This window comes from Schistocerca serialis, chromosome 2 (assembly GCF_023864345.2).
Source record: "Schistocerca serialis cubense isolate TAMUIC-IGC-003099 chromosome 2, iqSchSeri2.2, whole genome shotgun sequence".
In the NCBI taxonomy this organism is placed as follows: Eukaryota; Metazoa; Arthropoda; class Insecta; order Orthoptera; family Acrididae; genus Schistocerca; species Schistocerca serialis.
The window spans coordinates 179,108,690-179,129,167 of NC_064639.1; the positions used below are offsets into that span (position 1 = coordinate 179,108,690).

The 20,478-nt window shown below is 41.8% G+C and overlaps 1 pseudogene; it reads left to right on the forward strand.

Moving 5' to 3' along the window:
* The first annotated feature begins 617 nt into the window (after nucleotides 1-617).
* LOC126459049 (5S ribosomal RNA) lies at nucleotides 618-735 on the forward strand (annotated as a pseudogene).
* Nucleotides 736-20,478: the final 19,743 nt, after the last annotated feature.

Sequence of the window (20,478 nt, forward strand, 5' to 3'; positions counted from 1 at the left end):
GGCGTCCTGTAGTATAGCGATCCATGTTCCGTTCACCTGGTTCGAAAAGTCATCTAAGGTAGTTGGCACTGGGTCACTTCACCCGTCGTTACACTTATCTCACACAGTTACGATTGGCGCCAAGTATAGTGATCTAGTGGGCCACGGCCAATGACTGACATCCTGTGACACCAAGAAGTGATGTGTTCACGCAGGAAAATTTTGGCGTGCATTGTTCTGCTGAAAAATTATGTCCAGAGCGTTGTATAGAAGGGGACGGACACGAGCCACTGGATGCCAGTCGCGTGGGTCACACTGTTCGCAGTGCTCTGGTCAGGCACTAACTTTGATTTGTGGTTGCAGAAGTGCACACCATAAGGCCTTGCGTTGGTGCTGTATGTGTTGTGCAACTGCAGTAACTGTGATGCTGGCCACCCCTGTCTGTGGCGAACATGGAAGCAACCATCATTTTCAAACAAACAGAAGCTGAATTCGTCTGAAAACGCTGTCTAATGAAATTCCAGTCCTCAGTGATGTCGTTCCATATACCATTGCCTCCTTGCATGTTTCTGCACATTCATCAAGTGCGGCCGGAGAAGTGGGCAATGTACATGTAACTCCTGCCTTAATAAGCGGCAGGCAACGGCCTTGCCGCAGTGGATACACCGGTTCCCGTCAGATCACCGAAGTTAAGGTCTGTCGGCCGTGGCAGGCACTTTGATGGGTGACCATCCGGGCCGCCATGTGCTGTTGCCGTTTTTAAGGTGCACTCAGCCTCGTGATGCCAATTGAGGAGCTACTCGACTGAATAGTAGCGGCTCCGGTCACAGAAAACCATCATAACGACTGGGAGAGCGGTGTGCTGACCACACGCCCCTCCTACCGCATCCTCAGTGAGGATGACACGGCGGTCGGATGGTCCCGATGGGCCACTTGTGGCCTGAAGACGGAATGCTTAATAAACGGCGACGGACTGTCACCCCTGATAGAGTACGATATGTTACACTGTTCCACTGCTAACAAGCGAACCTCTCCATCGCACCCCCCTCAGATTTAGTTATAAATTGGCACAGTGGATAGGCCTTGAAAAACTGAACACAGATCAATCGAGAAAACAGGAAGAAGTTGTGTGGAACTATGAAAAAAAATAAGCAAAATATACAAACTGAGTAGTCCATGCGCAAGATAGTCAACATCAAGGAGGGTGTAAGCTCAAGGACACCGTGGTTAGCCTGAGCACCTGTGGAACGAGAGGTCCTTGGTTCCGGTTTTCCCACGAGTGAAAATTTTAATTTTTTATTTTCAGACAATTATTATCTGTCCGTCCGCACGTCCGATGCGAGGTAACTGCACCGTAGTATGGGGACGCTACACCTAAACAATCATCGAAACACACGTCAGTCGACTACAGCGCACGGAAGAGAGAGTATTCCTGCTAACGAGGCTCCCTGGCTGGAAGTTGACTGTTCGCTACTCTGGACGAGAGTGCATTAAATGCGTGAGATGTTTCCGTGGGAAATATGAATCCAGCAAATATAGCTCGCGACTTCAATAACAAGGTCAATGATATTTTCCGAACTGTGAGTTTGCGGTGCGGTCGCAAAACACAGACACTAAACTTATTACAGTGAACCGAGACGTCAATGAACGAACAGGACTAATCATAACTTTGCGAAAATAAAAAAAGAAAACTTTTCACTCGAGGGAATACTTGAACCAAGAACCTATCGTTCCGCAGCTGTTCACGCTAACCACGGGACCACGGCGCTCCTGAGCTCATATTGTCCTTCATGTAGCCTATCTTGCACATGGACTACTCAGTTTGTGTATCTTGCTTATTTTTTTCATAGTTCCACACAACTTCTTCCTGTTTTTTCGATTGCTCTGTGTTCAGTTTTTCAAGGCCTATCCACTGTGCCAACTTATAACTAAATCTGATGGGGGTGCGATGGGGAGGTTCCCTTGTAAGAGCCAAGGAGGACGCGCGTAGATGCCACTCGGATGAGGTGTCGATCTTCTCTGAGTGTGGCCTGGGGGGTGCGACGTGACCCATCTCGTCGTACTCTACAGCTCTCTGTGAACACACACACCCGTATCTCTGCCAAAACACTACGTCCCACATGAGCAGTAATTTCCTAGATCGATGCGTCATATTCTCTTATCACAATTATGCGCCCTCTTTCAAACTCACTGATTTGATGTTACAGTTCGCTCATTTGTCTGAGACGTATCCTGCACATGTGCTCAAGTCTCATTGATCAGTTACGTTCTGCTTATAGCGACAAAGAGAGCCCAGGCACACTTTACCCGTAGGTGATGTTGCGTCGCGATATCGATTTTGACCTTGAACCAGCAGGCCGACATGGCTCAAATGCTAATCATGTCTGCAGAATATACTAACGTACATGTCCTGTTTTTTCTGAACATGCGTGGTTCTATCTAAGAAAGCATCAACTAAAAGAGTCAGCTTGCATCTATTCCTATTACCACAGTGGACATATAGAATATTGTTAAAAACCATGCAGCACATTTTCTGTAAGGTACTTGCTGGATGACACGGCATTCTTGTGATTAGTAGAGAGTACAGCACAGAACATTGTAAGTACAGTTAAATAGTCTCTTACAGCTGTCTTATCTTTTTCCACGAACAGTTACTGTTTTACTGGTTCCCAGAGTTTCCATGTCGACTTTTTCTCGAATTCTTCTTGATGTCACATACTCGTTCCCGCGTACAATTTTCCTTCATCAAGCAGACGTGTATATACTCTCTCATTCTCCTGGAATTTTCCAGCATTTTGCCGTATTCTCCCTCAATTTATACGTGTTTTCAGTCAATTTTTGTAATTTTACCAATTTTGTCATTTCCTCGATATTTATCCGCCCATATTTCTAACAAAACCAGGTGTAGCTTGATTTTATGCGGGTAATATTCGTCAACTTACTAAAACATTCTGTGAATTCCCTTCTTTCTGATGATCTACATGTATCCATTCTGAATGGGACGAGCTTGAAAGTAATAGAACTGGATGGCTGAAAGTATAGTAACCCTCGCATCGTCGCTTTTGTGAGACTCGACAAGTGCTGCATGCGGAAGATATAGTTGGAGCTCGAAGTCTGAAAACAATTCAGTATCCTACTCTGATGTATCAGAGAGCCTCTCTTCAGACTCATGTAGTCGTGCTATTGATGGAAACTCAATCTGAGAACAGTTCCGCACCTGAACCTGATTACCACTCCAACGTGCAGGGATCTGCAACTTGGAATTAACTTGTGCACGGTGCTGATTTCTGCTGCTGCCTCGCTTTTGAATAAGTATATGCCCTTATTATTTACCAGGTGTGGTCTGCTATTTCTGTTTATACCAACCAACTCCGAGACGTGCTCCCAACCCAGAGGGAGTATAAACAATACGTCGATAGAACACATGTACCTGGATCGCCTGTAGGAGGGGAAGTAAGACTGGTTCAAAACTGCTTCGTCTGCATCCACACATTGAGGTGAACACATGTGCAGCTGCCGCCACTCTCTCCGGGTGAGAGATTTTGGGGTCGGTTTTTGTGGTAGTTGTGTTATTACAATGCTTTTTCTCCATTCTCAGTGTGCGTGTGCATTATGATCCGTAACATACAGATGGTTGTATTTTCATGACAATTTCGATGTGTAATTAGAGCAGTGAAGCATTTGCTGTCACATATGGTAGCATGTATTGGCCTTCCTACACTTGTTGATAGTTTGCTTCTCTGTCCCTTATTATCATATACCTGTGGACAAGTTCCTCAGCAGTTATCTCTCTCTGCACTACAGTGGTAGTATGCTTTCGTATCCCTTCTTCCCATGCTCTTGTGTACAAAATCCTCAGCAACTATACACTTGTAAATCCGCAGGGGGCAATTCTTCCAGCATCAGCTATAGGACAGTTCCCCACCAATGTAGAGTGTTATTGTGCACTAGAGTACAGAGCAAGGTGAAAGTATACATACATTCAATAGGAAAGAGGAATAGAACCCGTCTCAAGTATCGTCAGTCGAGCCCATACAGCAAGATGAGCACCTCTGGTTCATTCAGTCAAGGGTAGAGGAATAGGACGAAGTTGCCTCCTGCACTGTGGATTGATCGGCCGTTTCAAACAACACGAACAATATCAGCACAAGCAGTAGTGTCTATGAGTTGCGAAATGCATCTTCAGTTTGCCCTGCTGCATCACCATTATTTGCTGAAAATTATTCCCCAACGCTCACTCATTATCTCCTCCAGGGAATACACTTACAGAGCTCCTCTCTGTCGAACACCACCATTTCATCAATTGAACACATTTCCCAGCAATCTAACCAATTAATTTAATTAATGTTCAAATAAATAAACACTACATTGATCGAATGCACCACTCGTTTCGTGTCTTGAGATCCGTTTTTTCCACGAGACCATTTTTATATCATCTCGCTAATTTTAAGCAGTTTTGTTTATCTGAATTTCAAGCAACGAGACTGTAAGGGCATTATCAGTTCGGCTTCCCCACAAAAATTTAGGAACTTCTTCCAGCAGGATAACACACATATAATTAAAAGAACACAGCAAATTTCGTCCTTCCTCTCCATCACTACAAACTGAGACTTCTCTTCACAATTTACAAGTGGGGTCTAGAGGGGATGAGGGAGGCGAGGGGATGGGATGTAGAGATTGGGATAGGGAAGTGACAGAGGTGAGATTAAGACGGAGAGGTGGAGAAGAAGGGGTAGTGACGTCAACAATACAATGTTCTCACATCCAACCTCCATGGAGAAGAGGTGGGGGGCCTCCTACGACGAGCCAACATCTTGAATAATTCTGCACCAATCGCCAATCCCCTTTATTCCCCTACTGCCAGGTATCCTCATCAACGACTGAGAATGTGTTTCAGAAATGGCGGGAAATTCCTCAAAATATCGTTCACAGACAATTTACTTTTCTGCCAGAAGAAATTGAATATTTGTTTTTGTCCATGAGGACTACACTTAACATTGATGATGATAATAGACATTAGTTGAGAATGGAATGAAAATTTTGTCGTTGGAGAACAGCTGTAAGACGAACATCTCCACAACATCTGATAAGTATTTATTGTTTCATGCTATAAGGTCTTCTATGTCAGTCAGTGCAGCCGCGGCTGCCTTGGAGATTGCTTAAGAAAGGCGAAACGTGTGTGGCTAAAACTATGGTAAAAATTCAGTACCAGAGACGACTAACAGTCTTACCTACACATTAAACAGCATAGAGCTACATCCACTTCATTTTCTAGAAGCATTCTGGATACATGAATACTATTCATGTGGTTAAATCCTTCAATCGCATGTTTAAAGGTGAGAATTGATAAGCCAAATTTACAAGGTAGAGAGTACATCAGCCGGCCGCTGTGGCCGAGCGGTTCTAGGCGCTTCAGTCCGGAACCGCACTGCTGCTACGGTCGCAGGTTCGATTCCTGCCTCGGGCATGGGTGTGTGTGATGTCCTTCGGTTAGTTAGGTTTAAGTAGTTCTAAGTCTAGGGTACTGATGACCTCAGATGTTGAGTCCCATAGTGCTCAGAGCCATTTTTGAAGAGTACATCAGAGTATCGCCTTTTTCCTGTTTGCTGGGAGATCAATAAGACAATCTGGCAGCAAGGCGCTGACTTGTAGTTATTTTAATTATTCATTTAATTTCAAAAGGCTTCGGGGAATGACCAACACAACCAACACAAACATCTGAAACACGAAACAAAATTCAATTGAAGCTTCTTTGCGTGTGTTTTTTTTTAAATTAACATCGATACAGTTTATTGTCATGAATATAAAGGTATTAAACACTGTGTCACTCAGCGTTAAGCTTATCGAAGAGCTAGACAGTGGAAAACCTGGTTCCGTGTTCCTACAGGGCGTACAGTGGCCCCAAGTAAAGAAATAGCATCGCCCCAGTATAACAAAGTGACACAGCCGTTTGGGTACTGAATTCGCAGTCAGGAGTGGTGTTTTTCCCTAAACCTCGCAAATGAGTTGTGATGTGAGCCTGCGTGACTGGCTTGAGTGCGCATTATGTTTCCAGCATTCCGTACGATTTCCAGCACCTTTCAGGAAATTAACTGAAGTGCTGATAGGAAGCTGCATGTTACAACAGGTGCAAACGATGTCAGATCGTAAAGGCGAGTGGAAATGCCTCAGCTCTGGCACTGAGGCTGATTGACTGAAAAGGCTAAATGACGTAACAAATTCATCGATGTACCTTGAGATAGACATAAAATGTCAATGAGCATTAGTTGTTAGGTGTAGATGGGAAGTTTGGAGTTCTTTGGGCAGAGGTCGCTTGTAAGCGATCAAGTGCTGCGGCGACCCAAACGGCTTAGTCCTCAGCCGATTTCCAAGCTGAATACTGCAACTGTAGTGGGTATAAACGAAATGGCTAGTAAGAGGTCGCATAGCAAGTCGTGGAGCCGTTAACTAGCTGGAGGTCGTGATTAACGAACCAAATGAAATTGGCGAGATACAACAGAAGATAACTTTATGAGCTTCGTTGAAAGCCTGAAATGTGGTGTCTTCGCCTTTCTTCATTTTCACTTTATACTGTTATCCTGTTCTGTTTATGGCGGAACTTGGCGAGATTTGCTTGACAGCAGTTTGAGAAGGTTTAATGACATTTTACGGTCCTCGTTTCTCAACCTGGTGGTCGCATCAGAGTCGTGTGAAAGAATTGTAATGCTACTGGGCACTTATAAATTATGTATGAGAGCCACATTGGCAACCCTCATTTGGATACAAAGCAGTTCAGAACGCTGTTGCAGAAACAACGAAAAAATCATGCCAGATTTCAAGGAACGCAAAATCTCCAAGGTTGGTGACGTTTTTCAGAAACTCGAAATTTAACGCTGACTTTCATGCGAGAATGCCTTTCATAGTGACAACAATGAAACTCTCTCGAAAGCGGGCAGAAAATTTAGAAATTCTGGCAGTAGGAAAAATAAATCTGCGGTACGACACTATCAATACCTTCACTGTGCGACAGCGATGGTAATATTAGAGTCTCACTTATGCGGAGTGAGTAAACACTGTTTCGCGAAGTTCCTTCACGACAGAAGTGGAATAAATTTTCCTGAGTCCGCATCTAGAAAAACTGCCAACGTGAGCAACGTTGAAGTAGATATTCTCGGTGTAACGAAGCAACTTGTCACTCATCCGGTCCATATTGTATATCGATTAGGTTCCTTATGGCGCAGTCTGATGAAATAGCCCGTTTTAGTAATCGTATGATCACGAATACACAAGAACGGAAATGGAAGTGATCTGCTATATTACAGACTCACATCCCTGACACGAATTTGCAGTAGGATTTTGTAGCACATGCTGTGTTCGAGAATCCCGAAATACGTAGAAGGAAACGAAGTACAGTAAAACTCCAATTATTCGAACTCCGGCTATTAGAATTGCTGATGATTATTCTGTATATGCGCTTCTCTCCGTGAAGCTACTGAGGGCGCAGAACGAGCGTTATTGGGATTATCAGTCACCGTCGCCAGGTGGCTAACCCGGCCCACCTGTTGCTGTTCCTTTTGATTATTGATTAGTCTGTGTGCCGTGGACCCGCTGACTGTACAGTTTGTTCTGTTTGTGCGTGCGTTTCGTCGTTTACCTTGGCCTCCAAAAGAAAACGTGTTGTGTTATCGGTAGTGGATAAACTAAAAATTGTAGAGCAATCAGGTAAAGGAGTTATGGGTAAACAGTTGGCTGAGACGTACGGCGCTACACGCAACGATTTCGGACATTAAAAGGAACAAACCTACACTCTTAAACTTAGCGTCAGTGCTTGTACGTGAAGTTGTAGTTCTTCAAGAAAAACAATGAAGGCAGCTACAATCAAAAATTTAAATGATGCCGTTCTCAAGTGGTTTTTGCAACAACATCCTATGGGAAACCCAATTTCGGGTCCGATTCGTTGTGAAAAAGGAAAGATCTTAGCTCAGAAGCTTGGTTATTCATCCTTTAATGCAAGTAACAGCTGGCTAAGAAATTTTAAGTGCAGGCACAGTGTCCCTGAATCAGATTTAAATGGCGAGAACTTAGCAGCAGACTCCAGAGCTGCAGAAGGTTTTATTGGAAAATTAAAAGTTGGAGCAGACTCTTACGATCCTGAATTTTTGTACAACGTTGATAAACCGGCTTTGTTTGCAAAACTCTGCCTAAAGCGAGTTAAGCATCTAAAAGGGAATGAGGTGCTGCATAACATCAAGTTAGTAAAGACTGTGTTACAATGCTTACCTGTGCAAGCTCTACTGGAAGACATAAAATACTCCTTCTTTTGACAGGGAACTCAAAAAGCCCAAGAGCTTTACAAAACGTGAAAAAGCTTCCCCTCTTTTATAAGAACCCACCCACGGCCTGGATGACTGCAGTATAGTTTACCGAGTGGTACGACGAAATTTTAATCCCTGAAATGGAAAATCAGCAAAAATCTCTTGGAAAAGAAAGCAGTAAATTCTTTTGACTGTAACTTCTTTTGACGTACAAACGCTGGGAAGAAGGAATGGCCAGTTTACAACAATATTTTTACTGGCAAACGTCAAAAACCTGTTGCAACCACTGGACCAGTCTGTTAGTGAAACCATTAAATCCCATTACAGAAGACAACTTTTAAGAAAACTTTAGGTAGAGAGCGAAGACGAAGAAGGTGTACTGAGTAATATTTTTAGTAATCACTTTTGGAACAATGATCAAAAATTTAAAAATTTTTTCTTTTTAAAGTTCAGTCTTGATCACACCACGTATGTTACAAGAAGATAGGTGATCGGATGTCAACCACAGCAGCTGAGAAGAGTGCTCTACCTACCATCTTCGAAGGATGCCATGGGTCTGATGATGGCCATGTGATATGACTGAAACCGGTCACCTATGTTCTTGTAACATACGTGGTGTGATCAAGACTGAATTTTAAAAACAAAAATTATAGAAAATGAAGTTTGGAAGATTGAGCTTACGTGGTGGCGGAAGCTTGGTGGTTGGTTAAGGTAGTCACATTAAGACGCCCGTGGAACAAGTTGAAAAGCGTATCAACTGCAGAAGAGAAGGAAAAGGAGAAAAAGGAAAAACAAAGTCAAGAAAAGGAAATAGAAAAGACAGGAGAAGATGAGGATGACGTGTCAGTTGAGGAATTAAGTAACATTCTTCTGACAATTCTTGGATGATCAGATGTTAGTGCTGAAGATTCAGATGAATGGATTGTTTGTGATTCGTCAGACCCTACATTTAAAATTCTAAATTATGGTAACTTATCGAAAGTGTGGAAAAATTGCTTCGAACAAGAACATGACCTTAACGTCGAATTTGAAGTAGACGCGTGCCCATCATCTAGTGAAGCATTTGCCAGCCTTGAAACTGCATTTAAGTGGATGGAGCGTGACTAGATGCCACTTCTCATTGTCAAGCGAATGCGCAACTTGTGTGCCTGAAACGGATGAAGGCAGTCAAACAGCTTACTTTGACAGAGATGTTCAGCAAGCATTAACTTTCAGCACCTGCAGTTCACAACATAACATGTACGTCAAAGTGTTGCATTTTCATTTTAATTAATTAAAACCTCTTTGCTTTAAAAATATTTTTCTCCCAATTTCAACATGCAGTTCTGTACATACGGTTTGTAATTATTGAAATTAAAATACGTACGTTTTTCCAAAGAACACCCAATTATCCGAATTTTTTATTATAGAAATGGATCTGGTCCCAATTAATTCAGATAATTGGAGTTCTGCTGTATTGACACACACTGAGCGCGGATTCAGAAAATAACTTTCTTGTGTAAAGCAGCTGGCTCTTTATTCACACGATGTAATGGGTGCTATAGACAGCGGATCTCAAACTCTTCCACATTTCTAGATTTTCAGAAGTATTTCGACACCATTCTTCATAAATGGCCTCTAATAGATTTGTGTTCCTGTGGAATATCGTCACAGGAGTAATTGAGCGACTGTATCCATACTATCTGGTTGCAAACATCACACTCCTTAGTAACTGATGGAATGTAATCGAGTGAAAGAAAATTGATATCAGCCGTTCCCCAAGGAAGTATAATGGGCCGTCAGCTGTTCCTAATCTATGCAGGGTGTCCCAGATATGCTGCGGCAACTTTCTGGAGGTCGTTTAGGACGCCTCGAAAATTGAACCCATGTCCAGAAACGTCATCAAACCACGCTACAAAGTGTCAATGTTATAGGCCACCCCCTTATGCAGCAAAAGTGCCTTTGTGAACTGACAGACCATAGGCGGAACATCTTGCAGGGTCATTTGTTATTCAGTGACCACGACTGATAACCACTACCGCCAGTGGAGAAGATGTATGTATCTGCTGCTCAGACAGGACTCATTTCCTATGAATGCGATGCTCTGCTGCCTTGGCAGATGACAGTTTCACAGACATATTTCCATCTGCAGTTTACCTTTTTTTCCTGTATTCCGAAAAACATAGAAGATTTTAGACTGTTTCAGTGGAACAATAAACTGCGGACGGAAGCCCTTGACCAAAACCATCATCCACCTAGGAAACGGAACATCGCATTCATTGGTGACAAGGCCTTTCTACGCAGGAGATAGTTCCATGTTTTGCACTGGCGATACTGATAATCAGTCGCGATCAATGAATAACAAACAACATTGCGAGACATTCCACCTGTGGCTAAGGTCAGTCAGCGTACACAGTCACCTTTCGCTTAGTGGCAGGCGGAGGCGCCTGAAATTTCAACGCTCTCTAGCGGCGTTGGATGATATTTGCCTACCTGGGGTACTATCCTCGATTCGTTCGCCAAGACACCGCCTATAGCCCCCTCGAAATTTGTCTCAACATTTCTGGCACATCCTGTATAAAGGACGCAGGAGACAAATTAAGGAGCCATCTTAGATTTTTGGTATGTGGTGCTGTTTATCATTTACTATAGTAATCAGAATATTAGTTCCAAACGCAAAATGATATAGACAAGTAAGCTGTACAATGCGAAAGTGGCAACTGACTTTAAACAATAAGAAGTGTGAGCTTCTCCACATGAATACCAAAAGGGATCTAATAAACTTCGGTTACACGTTAAATAATGTAAATTAGATATTGTTGATTCAGTTAAATATTTAGGAACTACATTTACGAACAACTTAAACTGGAACCTTCATACAGCTTGCGTTGTGAGGAAAACGAACCAAAGACTGCGCTTTTCTGCAGAGACTTTAGAATATGCTTCAAATCTACTAAAGTAACTGCCTACACTATGCTTGTCCGTTCTCTTCTGGTGTACTTCTGCGTGGTATGGTATCCTTATCAGATACGATTGATGGAGGTCATCGAAAAGGTCCCAAGAAGGGAGAAAAATATGTGTGTTTCACATGTATAACATTTTATTGATGTGTTATCCACCATAGAATGTAGTACATAACAATAATATTACTTACCTGTTGGATCGGTGGCTACCGGGCTATCGCCTTTCGGGGTAGAGGGGGGAGCGGAGGGGGCAAAACCTATGACATCATCAGGTAGTATCATGTGTTGCTACACACACACACACACACACATATATATATATATATATATGAGTGTGTGTGTGTGTGTGTGTGTGTGTGTGTGTGTGTGTTTTCCGCATCTCCTCCTTAATCATTGGACCGATGTCAACCAAATATGGTATACATATCCCTTCCAGGCAACAATCACTGTGAAGATGGAAACCACCCAGATATGACGTCATAAACAATGAGATGGGTGAAAAACTGCCGCATTGCCCATGACGTTTAAATTTATTCTTTACTACTGGCCCTTTTCACAACAAAATGTGCATACGGCATTCACATGCTGCGGAGTGTATCTACAAAATTATATCATTACGTGACGTTATAAGCACTGAAGTGCGTGAAAAACTGCCGCATAATGCATGACGTTTAATTTATTACTTCCTTGCTTCTAACCCTATTCGTATCATATTTCGCTGATATTATCCACATATGGCGCTGAATGTACCTACACAAATATATCATTGTACGGCACATAGGTCAAGAGATATGACCTCATAAACACTGGAGTGTGTGAAAAAATGCCGAATCATGTATGAAGTTTTGCTATGTTTGTCCTTTACTACTAAGACACTCCTACAGTTGATGCAAGTTAAGAAAATCTCTGACACTTGGCAGCGGTTTTGACAGCTTTCGACCACAAAACGCAAATGGCTGTAGGCGTAAACAGTAGCCGTCTATAGAGCTAAGAAGACGAATAGCCACCGAGACGTTTACAAACTCGTTTTGTAGGCGCGAGAAGCATCTGCGCCCAGTTCCCCGGACTTATAACTAGGAGTATTGTTTATAGTCAAATTGTGAGTTAAATACACAAATTACATTTGTATTTTGCATACCGTGTTTCTTATTTAGGATACTGTGCTTTTACGTGTGAACATTGTACGTCTTTCTTTGTATGAGCGTTTAATTACTTCAAAGTTGTCTTCGATATTAAATTACAACCGCTGTTCATTTTTTGTCTCCGTTTCTGATAGAAAATTGGCAAAATTAATACCCAGGCAATGCTGGGTTTGTCAACTATGTATTGTATAAATTCAGAATGCTGCTCAGGACGGAAGTGCCTACATCGTGTCGAGTAGTGATTATGTGACCGACTATTTAAGGGGGAGTGCAATGGAGTAGAGTCCAAAAGACCGATTTTCAAAAATATTTTCTTAATCTATAGAGTTTAATGTATGTTGTGTGTGAATTACATCGTGAGAGCAGCATTGAAATGCCTTTAAAGTATCAAACTGGTAATCTGTGCACCTTTCCATATATACGGGAAACTGCTTGCTTCAGCGGAATTTTTATGAGTCTAAAGGCTATTTTCTGTCGGTATCTCATTCTGACATCTAAACCTCTGGCTGTCATCTATAGCTTTGGTAGAAAAATTACATGTCTGTCGTTTATTTACGTTTTTAACTTGTATAGGCTGGAAAACCACTAGGAGGAAAATTCAGGCTTACTCTGATTTTCTTTCGTTATTTTATGGGACAGCTATCAGGATAAACACAAACAATTTTGAGGCAGTGGGGCGTGCTGTGTGGGCAGTTTTTTTCCCACAAATTATGTACTGACCATATACCAGTTCATGATCTGTGTCCGAAAGTCGATTGGTGTAAGTTCAACAGAAGAAATGAGACATACTCACATAAACACTCATTACCATAACCTGTAACGAATTCAATTATGTCCACATTCACGTTTCTTGCAAATCCTGATTTACTGATAAAATGTCTTCATGGGAAGACACAGAGCGCAAATGAAAGCCTCAGTAGTTTAATTTGGATTAGATGCTCTGAAAGGACATTCTGTGGACTTGAAATATTCAAAATAGGTCTCTATGATGCAGTTTTATGTTTTAATGACGGATATAATGGCAAAATTGAAGAGCTGAAGAGAGTTGGTATAGACACAGGTGTGTTTACGACCGGAGCATTTTACACAATCTATGAAAGCAGGGTCAAGAAAGCTGGCAGGTCACTGTCTTACCCACAAACACAGGTCAAGCAAACTCGAAGGGTGGAGACGAGAAACCTGGAGGATGAAGAGTATCAGTATGAAGTGTTTTAAAATTGAGGGAAAGTTATTGATGGAGAAGTGTGAGAAGAAAATATTTGGGCCGAATTTCCTCGGTTTGACGTTTTTGCAGTATTAGAAGCATTTTCGCAAAAAGTATTTGCGCTAATCGCATGAAATTTTCAGGAGACGATCGAAACATGTTGCTATTTCACTGGAACTAAAAAACACGTCGTCCTATGATCATATTCTGAAATATTAATGTTGGATGTGAAACATTCAAAACTCTGTTAATAATAGAATTTGAACCGTAACTTAATCAGTGGTCCTCCTTAACCCAAGAATAACATTTTCAAATTTATTGCATGATTATTGTTTGAGGTATGGATTTTTTTAAAAAGACAATAAAAAATTAAAAGTTCAAATTCTGGCTCTTTACTTACCTGTTCAAAACAGCAGATAAAAATTCACTTGATGCCTTCCCGAGAGACAATCTCCACTCCTCCCAAATCAATAATATAAGTGTAGACCAGATGTGGCTTGAATTCAAAGAAATAGTATCGGCAGCAATTGAGAGATTTATACAAAATAAATTAACAAACGCCGGAGCTGATCCTCCGCGGTACACACACGGGGTCAGAACACTGTTACAAAAACAACGAAAAGAACACGCCAAATTTAAACGGAGGCAAAATCTCCAAGACTGGCAATCATTTACAGAAGATCGCAATTTATCACTGACTTCAAGGCGAGATGCTTATAATAGTTTCCACAGGGAAACTTTGTTTCAAAAAATGACAGAAAATCCAAATACATTCTGGTCATAGGTGAAGTATGCTTGCGGCAAGACACAATCAATCTTTCTCTGGGCGACAGCAATGGAAATAATATCGACGATAGTGCCGCCAAAGCAGAGTTACTAAACAGAGCTTTCCGAAATTTCTTCACCAGAGAAGACGAAGTGAATGTGCAATAATTCGAATCAAACAGAGCTGCCAGCGTGAGTAAAGTAGAAGTAGATATCTTCGGAGTAGTGAAGCAACTTAATCACTTAACAAAAACAAGTCTTCCGATCCAGGCTGCATACCAGTTAGGTTCCTTTCAGAGCGTGCTGATACAATAGCTCCATACTTAACAATCAAATACAACAGTTTGCTCGACGAAAGATCCATGCACAGATCGCACCAATATTCAAGAAAACTAGTAGGAGTAATCTACTAAATTACAGGCCCATATCATTAACGTCGATATTCAGCAGGCTTTTGGAACATATATTGCGTTCGAACATTATGAATTCCCTCGAAAAGAACGGTCTATTGACACACAGTCAACATGGATTTAGGAAACACCGTTCTCGTAAAATACAAATACCTCTTTATTTACACGAACTGTTGAGTGCTATTGAGAAGGGAGTTCAAATTGATTCCGTATTTTGAGATTTCCTGAAGCCTTTTGACATTGTACCACACAAGCTGATTCTATTGAAATTGCGTGCTTATGGAATGTAGTCTCAGTTATGTGATTGGATTTGTGATTTCCTGTCAGAGACATCACAGTTCGTAGTAACTAACGGGAAGTCATTGAGTAAAACAGAAGAGATTGGTAGCGTTCCCCAAGGTAGTGTTATAGGCTCGTAGATGCTCCTTATCTATATAAACGATTTAGGGGACAATCTGAGCAGCCTTCTTAGGTAGTTTGCAGGTGATGCTGTCATTTATCGAATAGCAAAGTCATAAGAAGATCTAAAGAATTAGCAGAACGATTTAGAAAAGATATCTGTATGGTGCAAAAATTGGCAATTGGCCCTAAATAACGAAAAGTGTGAGGTCACCCACATGAGTGGTAAAAGGAATCGGTTAAACTTTGGTTACACGATAGATCAGTGAAATCTAAAGACCGTAAATTCAAGGAAATACCTAGGAATTACAATTACTAACAATTTAAGTTGGAAGGAACACATAGAAATTGTTGTAGGGAAAGCTAACCAAATACGACGTTTTATTGACAGCTCACTTAGAGAGCATAACAGATCTACTAGATAGTCTGCCTACACTATGCTTGTCCGTCCTCTTTTAGAATACTGCTGCACGGTGTGGGCTACTTACCAGATAGGATTGCCATAGTACATCGAGTAATTTCAAAGAAGGGCAACACATTTTGTATTATCGCGAACTAGGGGAGAGGGTGTCACTGAAATGATACAGAATATGGGGTGGACAGAACGCGTTTTTCGTTGCGGCGAAATCTTGTCACCAAATTTCAGTTACCACCTTTCTCCTCCGAATGCGAACATGTTTTTTGGACGTCACCCTACGTAGGGAGATACGATCATAATAATAAGGGAAATCAGTGCTCTCACGGACAGATACAGGTGTACGTTTTTCCGCGCGCTGTACGGGGTTGGAATAATAGATAATTATTGTGAAGGTAGTTCGGTGAAACCTCTGACATGCACATAAATGTGATTTGCAGAGTATTCATGTACATGCAGATTAATCCTGCGTATTTTATTACACTCTTCCGTTAAAATACAGCTCCTTTTCTTCACACATGCAAAATTTTAAATTCGTACAATAATAGCTAAGGCTATAATGTGTTTTTAAATAAATGTTTAAATTTTCGGTTACGTCCCCTCCCCGCTTTAAATAAGCGTTCACATAAGACCACAGGGTGTTTTGCCTTCCGCCGTTCATCATGGGCTTTCGTCTTCTTTGTGTCGGCTGAGGTCTTTTCGGGTTCTTAGCGGCCTGTGTGCCGCGAATGTTTTGCCTGTGATAAAGTCGACTGAGAATAATTTTGGTAATGTATGATAACTTGTAAATTTCTGGGCTGCGGTTTCATTTAAGAGCTAAAACTCTAGAGTCGTTAGTAAATGACGAACTCACAAATACACGGAGCTTATTTTTATTAGTTTACTCTTGCAGCGGTGAACTCGTAAATATTTGCTTCTTTTGACTGATTCATTTTATGACTTGGACAGAAGTTGTCGGGATAGCATTCATGGTTATGAAATTTATATTCGCTGGAGATGACAGTGGGAGTTGATGTTAACATCTTTACACTCCCCGCGATTTAACTGCACTGATATGTGTATTTATTCACAGAATGCTGTTGGCCGTACATTCTCCGTTTGCACGAAGGATTACGAGTTTTCACAGATGTTTAAACATTGAGCTATTACTCATTGAGTTTTGTTTATATGCAGTCACTATTCACGTACCTTGTGCTGTTCTGAGAGAAATGTCTAGAAAAAGCTATGAAACAATCTCAGTTAGGTAATATTAGTATCCTTCGCGATTTTGACTAACAGTTCGAGCCTTAGGTCAACCGCTTCTCAACATTTATTTCGCTAATTTGTCACGTTACTATAATAAGATTTTCTGTGAAAGCTGTGTTGAATGTTTGGTATTTAGAGCAACTGTGTACGGCCAACTCCACTACTGACGTCACCGAGTAACGCTAACAGTCATAGGCTGTACGTTGCCCGCATTTCATCGGCACCTTTTACGGCGTCGTGATTATCCCAAAAAGTATACATTACGTCAGAAAGCAGAAAAGTTCCTCTGATGAAATTGTTGAAGGAAATGAAAAGGAAGCGGTAGTTGAGAGGGAGTTAAGATAAAGTTGTAGCGTCGCCCCGATGACATTCAACTTGTACGTTGAACAAACTGTGAACAAACCAAGGTGAAAGTTTGAAAGGGTATCAAGTTTAGTGAGAAAACAAAAAAATGGAGGTTTGCTGATAACATTTAATTCTGTTAGAGTCGACAAAGGACATGTACTTACAGTTGAACGAAATGGACAGTGTCTTAAAATTAGATTATATGATGAACATTAAAAAAACGAAGGAAATGTAATATAATGAGATGAAATCAGACGTTGGTAAGGGAGGTAGATTAGGAACTGAGACACTGAAATGAGTAGATAAACTGAGCTATTTTTTTCTATTTTGGCAGCAAAATACGAGGGGCGTTCAATAAGTGATGTAACACTTTTTTTTCTCGGCGAGTTTCGGATTAAAAAAATGTGAGACTTGTTGTGGGATATCGTTAAATATTCCCGCTTCAGCGCCTATAGTTTCATGAAGCTCGGATAGATGGCAGAGCTATACGTAGCCTTCAAAATGACATGCAAGCAGAGAGCTGTCATTGCGTTTCTTTTGGCGGAATAAAAGAGCATCGCAGCTATTCACAGCCCGTTGCCTAATGTCTACGGAGACATGGCAGTCAACAGAAGCACGGTGAGTTGTTGGGCGAGGGGTGTATCTTCATCGCAACAAGGTATGGGACCCTGCCCGTCCTCTCGCGTGCCGGTCGGCCGCACACAGCTGTAACTCCTGAAATGTTGGGACGTGCGGACAATCTCATTCGAGGTGACCAACGGCTCCCAAACGCCTCACTGCACAAATGGACGTCTCTGTTGGAAAGATGTGGGGGCGCTGGGTTCCTCGCCGTGGAAGATGATAAGAGCAAAAAAGGACAATCTGTGCGAAACTGCTTGCGCGGTACGGCCCTGATTGGAACCACGCCACCTCATCTCCGAAGAACAAGTATCATGGTATAAGTGTGTATGTGCTTGTGTGTGTGTGGCCACTTATCACGGTATAATTATATATTTTTATTTTTATGATGATATATTTTATGATTTTGGTTTGGGATGGCTTTAAATACTGTGGGCTAGCATGAGGCTTTTAATTAGCTTATACCGCGATAACACTCGTACGGACATCGGCTGCCCCGAAGTACGTACGATATAATATTTTTTCAACACAACAAGCGACTGACCGCCTTCTAATCAATATTTAGCGTGAGCGCTGCTATTTAGAAAAGAAAATATGCGTATTATTACGCAAACTGTAATTATTAATATAGGTCTCAGGGGCTACTGGTTATTTATGTACCAAACTACATATAGATTAACTGAGATATTACGTAATGTAATGCTTTTCAATATTTCTTGTTCATTATTTGCAGGCCAAAACTGGAATCTCATCTGCCGTTAGGCGGCCAAAATGAAACATACTGAACTCACTCAGTATTCTAAACATTAATAAACGAAATCTGTTCTGACTCTTTTTAACTTTGAAATTAATGAAAGATCAAAATTGAGAAGTCTCTCGCATTTACATTTGATATTATGACATGATATTTTAATTAAATAATACAGTCAGCGTAATGGCCGACTAAATCCTGCTAGGGGAAATGAGCTCCCTGCACTACGAAGTTCTGTACAAATTTTGTTAATTATAACTGATGGTTCGATCATGACAGGTGTCAACCAAGTCAATAATACACATTTTCTAATACCAATTTTTCTAAATACAGATAAAACTTACGTTAATTATCGGACAGCACTACAATGGCGGGGCAACGGCCTTGCCACAGTGGATACACTGGTTCCCGTGAGACCACCGAAGTTAAGCGCTGTCGGGCGTGGCCGGCACTTGGATGGGTGACCGTCCAGCCGCCATGCGCTGTTGCCATTTTTCGGGGTGCACTCAGCCTCGTGATGCCAATTGAGGAGCTACTCGACTGAATAGTAGCGGCTCCGGTCAAAGAAAGCCATCATAACGACTGGGAGAGCGGTGTGCTGACCACACGCCCCTCCTATCCGCAGTCCGCAGCTCGTAGTCTCGCGGTAGCGTTCTCGCTTCCCGAGCACGGGGTCCTGGGTTCGATTCCCGGCGGGGTCAGGGATTTTCTCTGCCTCTGATGACTGGGTGTTGTGTGATGTTCTTAGGTTAGTTAGGTTTAAGTAGTTCTATGTTCTAGGGGACTGATGACCATAGATGTTAAGTCCCATAGTGCTCAGAGCCATTTGAACCATTTTTGAACCTCCTATCCGCATCCTCCACTGAGGATGACACGGCGGTCGGATGGTCCACATGGGCCACCTGTGGCCTGAAGACGGAGTGAGTGCTACAATGGCGGCCTACCGCTAGACAAAACAAAGCAGGAGAGTTACTTCAATCAAAACATTGTCTCTCATCTTCATGGCTTACGTTACACAGAGATTATACAAAAAACTGTGTTTTGTTAATCACATCGGTATTTGTGTTTTCATAATAATAATTTAAAATCTTTATTATTTGTTATACATCGCGCAGACATACACAGTCTTGAAATAATTTATAATTCACGCGTGACACAAGCAAAAAACCTTTATTTCTTTTCTTTTTTCCATATGTCCATTTATGTCACGTACCGTCACACACGTTCAAAGCCGCACCCTCTGTCGATTAAGTCACGGCGACGGTCTTCTGGCACTCTGAATGGGTTACTCTGTTTGATGACCCCCATTATGGGGCAATGATGAACTTTGAAGTGCATTTTACTACCCTCGGGAAATTGAACAAGCGACTTTGACGAGCTCATCGCCACAAAAATGCAAGCGAAGATCTCCATGACAACGCAAGGCCTAACACAAGTCAGCTCACTAGAGACGATCTCACAAAACTTCATTGGACTGTCCTTCCTCATCCACCCTAAAGCCTGGATCTCACACATACCTGTATCCATCTGTTAGGTCCAATGAGTGATGCACTTAGCGAGAAGAAGAACGTGGATGATGGGGAGGTTAATGAACCAGCAACACATTGGCTCCGATATTGGCCAGTGGAGTGGTGCAGACATATAGGGCCTCCCAGTAAGTTGGCGTAGGGCATTCGCATTGAATGTAGATTACGTTGAAAAAAGTGTTATATATTTAAAAGAGTGGGGAATAACGAGGTGTACTGGAGTCTGGAATGAAACCAACCTGCTTTCAGGAAAAAAAATATGTTGCATTATTTACCGAAAGTCTCCCGATCGACGAAGTGGAGAGGATAGTAATAGCATGAAAAGCATTTCTGAAAAAGAGATTTAGTTAACATTTAATATCAGTTTAAGAAGTATTATGTGAAGGTAATCTTACATGGAAATGGAGCGTGAGCGGTAAACAGTTGAAAGGTGGCTACACTGA